General features: G+C 34.8%; 1 protein-coding gene across 1 annotated transcript in view; it reads left to right on the top strand.

Annotated features, from left to right (window-relative positions):
- The window catches only part of Jmjd1c (jumonji domain containing 1C), a 183,355-nt gene that overhangs the window by 46,756 nt on the left and 128,311 nt on the right, over window positions 1–8,288 (top strand). The window contains exon 2 of the mRNA XM_013017119.1: window positions 6,596–6,760. The gene's annotated coding sequence lies outside the window, so the exon portion shown is untranslated. The remainder of the gene's footprint in view (window positions 1–6,595; window positions 6,761–8,288) is intronic.

Raw genomic sequence — 8,288 nt, 5'->3', positions numbered from 1 at the left:
GTGTGTGTGTGTGCGCCTGGGGTGTGTGTGTGTGTGTGCCTGGGGTGTGTGTGCGCCTGGGGTGTGTGTGTGTGTGTGTGTGTGTGTGTGTGTGTGTGTGTTGATCCTGGGTCTTGAACTCAGGGCCTGGCTGCTGTCAAGGAGCTTCTTTTACTCAAGGCTAACACTATCAGCTCTGCTTCCTACCTGGGTCTGAGTTCAAACAACAATCTTAACCTTCTGAGGAGCTGGGATTACAGGAAAACTGACTTTTCTTTGTCAAGAACGACCATATGCTGGGCCATGAAACAAGTCTAAATAAAAGAGTGGAAGTAGTACAAGTTCTTGAGCCCCAGTGGAATTAAATTATAAATAACAGTATGATGTCCTGGTAAAAGTGCAAATACTGGGATATTAGATGGTACACTTCTGAATAAACAGTTGGCCCAAGAATAAAAGAATTTAGAAGTCATTTAAAAAATATGATATAGGTATATGTGTGTGTATGTATGTCATAAATCAAACATGGATTTAAAGAATCCCAACAGTGATAAAACAGAAATGTATTCATTTTTATGGCCATAGTTTTACAAGAAAACTAAATGATTTTTGGTTCTATTTTGAGAAAAAGGGCAAATTAGACTCAGATTATGAACAGGACAGAAATTAAGGGGCAGAAAATAATGAAATAGAAAATAAAAGGTGGGAAGAATGGATTGAATTACCCTGTGGTAACAAGCTTCCAATTTGGTGGTCTCTGGCCCAGCTTTTTTCACTGCAGGCCCCTAGTTGCTACAACACCCAGTTGACCATCTGTGGAGGAATAGATACTCTTGTCAGATTATTTATTCACATATAAACTGGTACAAACTTTGTAGTATGGTATTTGTGATAGCTAGTTAAACTATTTACCTTTCAGTGTAAGAGAGACTATAGGGCTGGGAAGGTGGCTCAGTGGTAGAGCGCTTGGCTCGCATGCATGAGGCCCTGGGTTCGATTCCTCAGCACCACATAAGCAAAAAGAAAAAAGCCTGAAGTAGCACTGTGGCTCAAGAGTGGTAGAACGCTAGCCTTGAGCTGAAGAGCTGAGGGACAGAGCCCAGGCCCAGAGTTCTGGCCCCACGACCGGACCCCCGCCCCCCCCCAAAAAAAATAAAGAGACTATATGTCCTCTAAAAGGATGTCTTCATATAAAAAGGATGTGCATAAGGCTGGATGCACTTCTGAAACACTTAGGAAAGCAAAAGACTGAAGCAACCCAAATATCAATAGAGTTTGGATTGAATTAAAAAAAGGTTCTTGTACCAAATCATAAGGAGATAGATGAGAATATAGAATATTTCTTATTCCATAATTGCTAATTCTCTTATTAGGCTGCTACTATGTAAATATATCTTAGTGTGTGTCCATCTTACATATGTATTGTTTTAGTTTCATTTAAAAATACTTGAAATTCTGATTACCACTGTAAGCAGTGTTCAAGGACAGAAATAGCTAATTCTAAACTATATTTTTTAGATACAACTTTGAAATCATGTAAATGTTTTTCATAATTCTAAATTATACTTGGCTAGTCAGTTATTCCTTGAGAGGATAGAGATAATACTAAATAATTTTTATTAATCATAGTGTTGATATTACTATTCCTAGACTTGCACTTGTATTGACAAAGCAGATGAGTTTAATTTTAATTGTTGATGTCATGGTATAATCAGTTTTCTTTCATTATTAAAAAAACTTATTGTCAAGGTAATGTACAGAGGGGTTACAGTTACTGATTACATTTGTCTAACTTGTTACTCCTTCCCTCATTTTTCTCCCACTTTCCTTCCCTCTCCAATTCCTCCCCCCGCCCCGCAAGTTGTACGGATCATTTCCAACATACTGTCTTGTGATTATCACTGTTGCATAGGTTCCCCTTTGTCTTATGTCTCACCATTTTGTTGTTCCCCTTCCCTTTCCTAGTTCAGACGTATACATAATACCCAGGGTACCAAAATTGAATGCAGTGACAACAGGCTAAACCATGGGGGGAAAACACACTAAAAAAGAAATCACATAGTACATTGAGAACAATAACAACAAAGAAAAACTTCTTGTGTCATATGTACATAGCAATTGAGCTATTCTGCTCATCTGCTAAGATTATCCTAGATGTATACTAATTATTGCAAATAATGGAAACCATGAGACCTATGTTTCTTTTAATCTGGCTTACTTCATTCAATGATTTTTTCCCCCCAAGTCCTTCCATATTCTTACCAGTGGGGTGCTGTGATTCTTTCTGATGGAAGCATAGAATTACATTGTATATGTATAATCAAATTTTAAGCATGAGAGAAGTGATATAAAGATAAAATATTAATCAGGTTTAAAACCACGTTGAATTTGTTTGGAATTGTAAGTATCAGGTTCTACTAAATGACCACAATAAAAAGGCCTAGAAAAGGTGATCAACTCAAGAGTAATGAATATCCCTAGCATGCAGATTGTATTTTCTCTTGAGTGCTATTTCCCTTTGAAGAATGTCAGAGTTCTTGAGGTATGTAGTTGATTTTAGGTCTGGTACAAGATATGACAAGGTGACCCTGAGAGAGATATTTTTATACAAGAAGCAGAGAATCTTGTTTAATTTCCTACATTGAAGATTGTCTCAGTAGCCAAAGATTGGAAAGTTTGACAAGTGGAGGCAGAATTTGTAGCCATTGTTAGAGTTTATGCTTAGTATGTACAAAAGCCTGGATCCAGTCTTCAGCTCATGTCTTCCCCAGTCTGACAGTAGTGAGTAACTACTACAAAAATTTGAAACCATGTTGGTTTTATAATGATCCGTTCTTTTAAACAAACCATTTATCACTTTTTAGGAAATTAGGATATCAACTCATTACTTTAGAAGCTTATTAACATCAGGGTTTATCCTTCCTTTCTTAAACATACATGCTCATACAAATCAAAGATTTGATGAGAGAATTTTCACTTAATATACATTTTCTCTGTGAAAGGCTACACATACCTACACATACAAGATAAAAGTGATAAAAATTAGAATATTACCATTTTACAGGTCAGTGAAATACGTGATTTATGCAAGTGTAGTTGTTGCTGTTTTCCTTCCAAATATAAGCAGACAATATTTATAGGCCTTGTTTTTGAGTGCTTGAGACAGGATTTTGTTATGTGGTCAGACTGGCCTAGATAGAACTTGCTTACTTTCATACTACCTCTGTTGCTTGATTGCTAGCCATTTGCCATTATAACTGGCTCATCCTTGTATAAAGAACACATTGCTATTTGTGTGGTAGTTTTGTCTGTATCAGTCCTAAATTTGATTAAGATTATATTCAACAATTTCAGAAACTACAAAGAAAAACAGTTATAGACAAAGGGATAGGGAGTAAAATAAAGATAATTGAAGGCTATATGTCTTGATTTCTTTCATAAAATTGCAAGTGGAAGCTGGGTGCTGGTGGCTTACACCTGCAATCCTAGCTACTCAGGAGGCTGAGATCTGAGAATCACGGTTCAAGACCCATCTCAGAAACTACTCAGAAATAAACTACTCAGGGCTGGGAAGGTGGCTTGGTGGTAGAGTGCTTGCCTTGCATGCATGAGGCCCTGGGTTTGATTCCTCAGCACCACATAAGAAAAAAGTCGGAAGTGGCGCTGTGGCTCAAATGGTAGAGCGCTAGCCTTGAGCTGAAGAGCTGAGGGACAGCGCCCAGGCCCAGAGTTCAGGCCCCACGACCGGACGCCCCCTCCGCCCCCCCCCCCAAAAAAGAAAAAAACTACTCAGAAAAAACTAGAAGCTCAAGTGGTAAGAGTACTAGTTTTGAGCACAGAGAGGCTCAGAGATGGAGCTTATGCCCTGAGTTCAAGCCCCCCAGGACCAGGGAAAAAATAAATTGCAGGCAGTCTTTAAGTAAAAGTAGATTTGATAGTTTCTCTAACAAGTTGGAAGTATGTAGACTTTTTTTTTTGGTCCCAATTTGAACAAATCTGAGGGGAAAACACCTAGCCCAGGGAACTAATGCTGATAGATTGTATAGATTTATTTTGGCTAGAACAAATGTTTGAAAATTTTAATAGGAATGAGTGAGTTTATTTTCCTGCCTGGGAAATTAAGCATTCCTTACAAGGACCTGCTAAACCAGTCCCATGTGTATTTATTCAAAATAGCTTTACATATATCTACAGTTAATGATGTAACATTACATAATGAGGACTTTTTTCTGAACTTAGAGCTTTCATTCTCTTCTGATAAAGAACAAAAGATGAAAAGATTAATAAGTAATGTCTTTGAAGATTTTATGATCATTTACTAAACTCAGATATTGTAATTGATCAAGTTAGGAGAGAGCTAAACACTTGCTTACTAGGATTTGATAGAAGGAAAAAGTCATTTATTAAATTTGATTGTTAAAATAGATTGCTATGTAAAAATGCATGTGTTTAAATATAGCTTTGTGAAATCTTCATCTTAAAATGTAAATATCTGTAAAACCGAAATTGTATATATAGTAGTTTTCTCTCCTCTCTTCTCTTTTTTTAATTAATTAAGGGAAAGTCTAGGTGTATTAAGACAAGAATACTACTCTGTGCTCCAGTGCCCCCTTGTGCCTGTTGTGGAAAAGTTTCATTAGTTTCTCTAAAAAATTAGGCTTTTTCTAAGATTTCCTTGAAAATAAAACACTTTCAAGCTTATAAATTAAGGTTCTCTATCCTAAACTGCTGGGACTCAAGTTTTATTACCATTTGATTTTAGAATATACAGTTTCATGTGTGTATTCTCTTTACACCAGATTTACAATATTACCAGTTACTTGTACTCTTAAGTTGTCAATAGATTTCCATAATTTTTTCCTACACATCTAACTCTACTGCCAAATTGGCCTTTTCAAAATAATATAATGTGCTGAGCATGATGATATATGCCTTTAATCCCAGCATCAGAGAAGCTGGGGCTACCTAGCAAAATTCTCACTTAAAAAAATCAAAGCAAAAGAAAAAAAAAACCTGAGGGATCCACTTGTGCCATGATAAAGTGGTATAATTTTACTGATTTTTGGTCTACCAGTTTATCAGTATATTGCCTACTTTTGTCACTATTAACTGTTTATACCTTTCTCCTAAGGAGACATAAAATGGAGTCTATATAATTTAACCCATATATACACGTATATTTGCCTTTGGAAGATACGAATATGTCATTATGCTCATTCTCCCTTTTCTCAGTTAAATTTTCTGTATTTTACTTATTTTTAATGATAGTAAATTACTTATTTTGATAAATACTTCCATGAATTAGGACAAATGCACATTTGTGTAACCATTACCACAGTCTAGATGTAGAATAGTTTAAACACTGCCTCAAAAAATTTTCATTGGCTATCATTCCTTGATAGTCAAACTTTAAGCCTTCCACCTCCTCTATTGTGAATGACCAAATTATCAGTTCCCAGTCGTTCTAGTTTTTTTTCTTTCTTTTTCTTGAATCTCTTTATGAATATAGTTATGCACTGCTAGCCTTCTGAGTCAGGTTTCTTTTAGTTATCTTAAAAGTATTTGCAGTTTCTATATAACATGTACTGATATTTGGTTCCTGGGCTGAGAATGGTGATGCATATATGTAATTTCAGTTGTGTGTGTGTGCTAGTGTGTGTGATCACTTGAGCATGTTGGAGGTAGTCCAAGGCCAGACAGAAGTGAAGCTTGAGATCCTATGTGAAAAATAGAGCAAAAAATGTCTGGGGGCATGATTCAAGTCATGGTGTACTTAAGTGTAAGGCCCTGACTTCAAGCATTGCTTAATGATAGTAATACAGTTAAACCTTTTATTGTTATTTGAAAATCATTAAGTATATGTATACAAACATGGATTATAGATTCATCACCCATCTTTGTACCACTAATTTGTAAGTACTGTTTTATTAGAACAATGCTTAAAAATACAGGCTTTATGTTGCTTCTGACACAAATTGTTAAGCCATAGGCCATATAGTTTGCAAAGCCTAACATATTTACTATTTGCTTCTTGTCTTTTTGTTGTTAAGGATTGAACCCATGGTGTTATGCCTACAAAGCACACATTCTACTATTGATTGGCAACTCTAGCCCAGTATTTACATTTGAACACATTTCTAAACTCTGTTTTCTAACGTCATCAGTATAGATAAAATTCTCCAGACTAATCTATACTGATCAGCAGTCTGTAAATTGTTTTTCTCTTCTTTAAATTCAGTCCTGGGGGTTGAACTCAAGGCCTTGAGTGCTGTCCCTGAGCTTTTGTCCCCATGGCTAGTACTATGCCACTTGAGTCACAGCTCACTTCAGTGGTTATTTGCAGATGAGAGTCTCATTTTCCCTACATCAGACCACTGAGTAATTAGGATACAGGTGTGGCACCCAAGTTAATGTAAATTTCTTTTCTTAGTAAAATAGTTGGTGAATTATCTTCGTGTAATGAAAATAAGTAGGAGTAATTAGTTAAATAATTTTTAAGAGAAATAATTTCTTAGTTTCTCTTACTCAGTTTTATGGATTGTATTTTGGATATTGTTTTGGATATATTTAAATATTCTTTATGTTGCTTATAGAATTTTATTTTATTTTTCCATAGGTATATGTGGAGTTTGATGATCTTGAATGGGATAAAAGAGAGTGGGTTAAAGTTTATGAAGATTTTTCAGCTTTCTTGGTGGAATACCACTTAATTTGGGCCAAAAGGAACGACCCTAGCCAGACTCAGGGATCAAAGAGCAAGCAGATTCAGTGGCCTGCACTGGTAAGATCGTTTTTGTGTTTTATTAAACATTTTCAGTTGTTTGTTTTTTAAAAGAATAAGAATCAAATTAAGTTTCTGTTTCTTTGATTATAGAGTAATCTTTCTAAGAGTCTTTGCAATATCTGGCAGAAATTTTAATTCACTATTTCTTTTTTTTGTCCATCATGGGGCATGAGCTCTAGGCCGAGGCGCTGTCCCTCAGCTCTTCAGCTCAAGGAAAGTACTCTACCACTTGAGCCACAGCATCACTTCCTGCTTTTTCTGCTTATGTGGTGCTGAGGAATCGAACTCAGGCCTCATGCATGCAAGGCAAGCGCTCTACCACTGAGCCACCTTCCCAGCCTGTCACTATTTCATTTTTTTAAATAACAATATCTCTCTTGTATTCTTTCAGTACATGTAGTCCACAAACAGTAGGTTAGGCGAAACATGAATTGAGGGCAGTTGAGAGATAGCTGTTTAGAATGCAATGTGGAAAAACTGCTGAAATACAACCTTGAAAATGTAGGATGTATACTTTGTCTAGAACATTAAAAATAGCACATGATTTTTCTTAAATGGTGTAAGGAAATGAGAAATGTGTATGTTCAGGGAATGTGTAAAATTACTGAAATAACTCAGAACCATGTAGTAGATTTTTAATAAATTCCTCAGTAGTTTGAAAAGTTTTATAAAAGAAACATACTAGACAAGATTGTTAAATTTGATGAGGAAAAAAGCCACTTTTGTTTAATTTTTATTTGGCAAAATACTTAGCAAGTATGTTAAATATGAATATTTTAAAATGAAAGAAAATATTTTGAAGGTATTAAATATTTCATATTTTAGAAAATGTGTTATAGTAGGTACTTTGAAATTTTTTAAAAAGGAAATTTGTTAAAAAGGATAGTTTATATTTTCTAATAATTAAAAAGCATACACATATTTTCTATTTTAGCTAGTTATCTCTCTAAAGTTTTCCTACATGCAGAGTAGCAATTAATATATCTAATTTGATCATTCCTTTGTTAACAGAATGTCTGGAAATGTATTTTAAAAGATGAGGTTTAGAGATGAAACTCAGAGGAAAGAGTGCTTGCCCAGCATTCATGTGTCCCTGAGTTCAGTTTTCAGTACTATTAAGAAGAAAACAAACTAGTTAAGTAAATAACCTGTAAAAGATAAGAAAAAAGTGAATAAATGAGTTGAATCAGTGACATTAAAAATATATTACTGAAAATGTTCATGAACTATAGTTTTGATAGAACACTTTGAGAAGCCAAATCATATTATCATTGTAGTTTGGAAAATTATTTATTGGATATTTTGAGTTGCTAATACAAAAAAATTGAAGCTGTGATTAATATGCTTTTTGATTTTTCAGTAGTTTCACCCGGAAATTGGTTTAAACTTGTCAGTCCTTATGAATTTTGTATGAAGTCTCAAAATTAGTATCAAGTCATCAATACATGTGTCTTCAATATTATAGTTAAAGAATAAGCAGAACTTTAGACAGTATGTTTTATTGAAGGGAATTAAGATGAAATTT

Source organism: Dipodomys ordii, unplaced genomic scaffold, assembly GCF_000151885.1.
Source record: "Dipodomys ordii isolate 6190 unplaced genomic scaffold, Dord_2.0 Scaffold34, whole genome shotgun sequence".
Lineage (NCBI taxonomy): Eukaryota > Metazoa > Chordata > Mammalia > Rodentia > Heteromyidae > Dipodomys > Dipodomys ordii.
The sequence above is the reverse complement of the archived record's forward strand: the minus strand, read 5'-3'. Positions and strand labels throughout refer to the sequence as shown.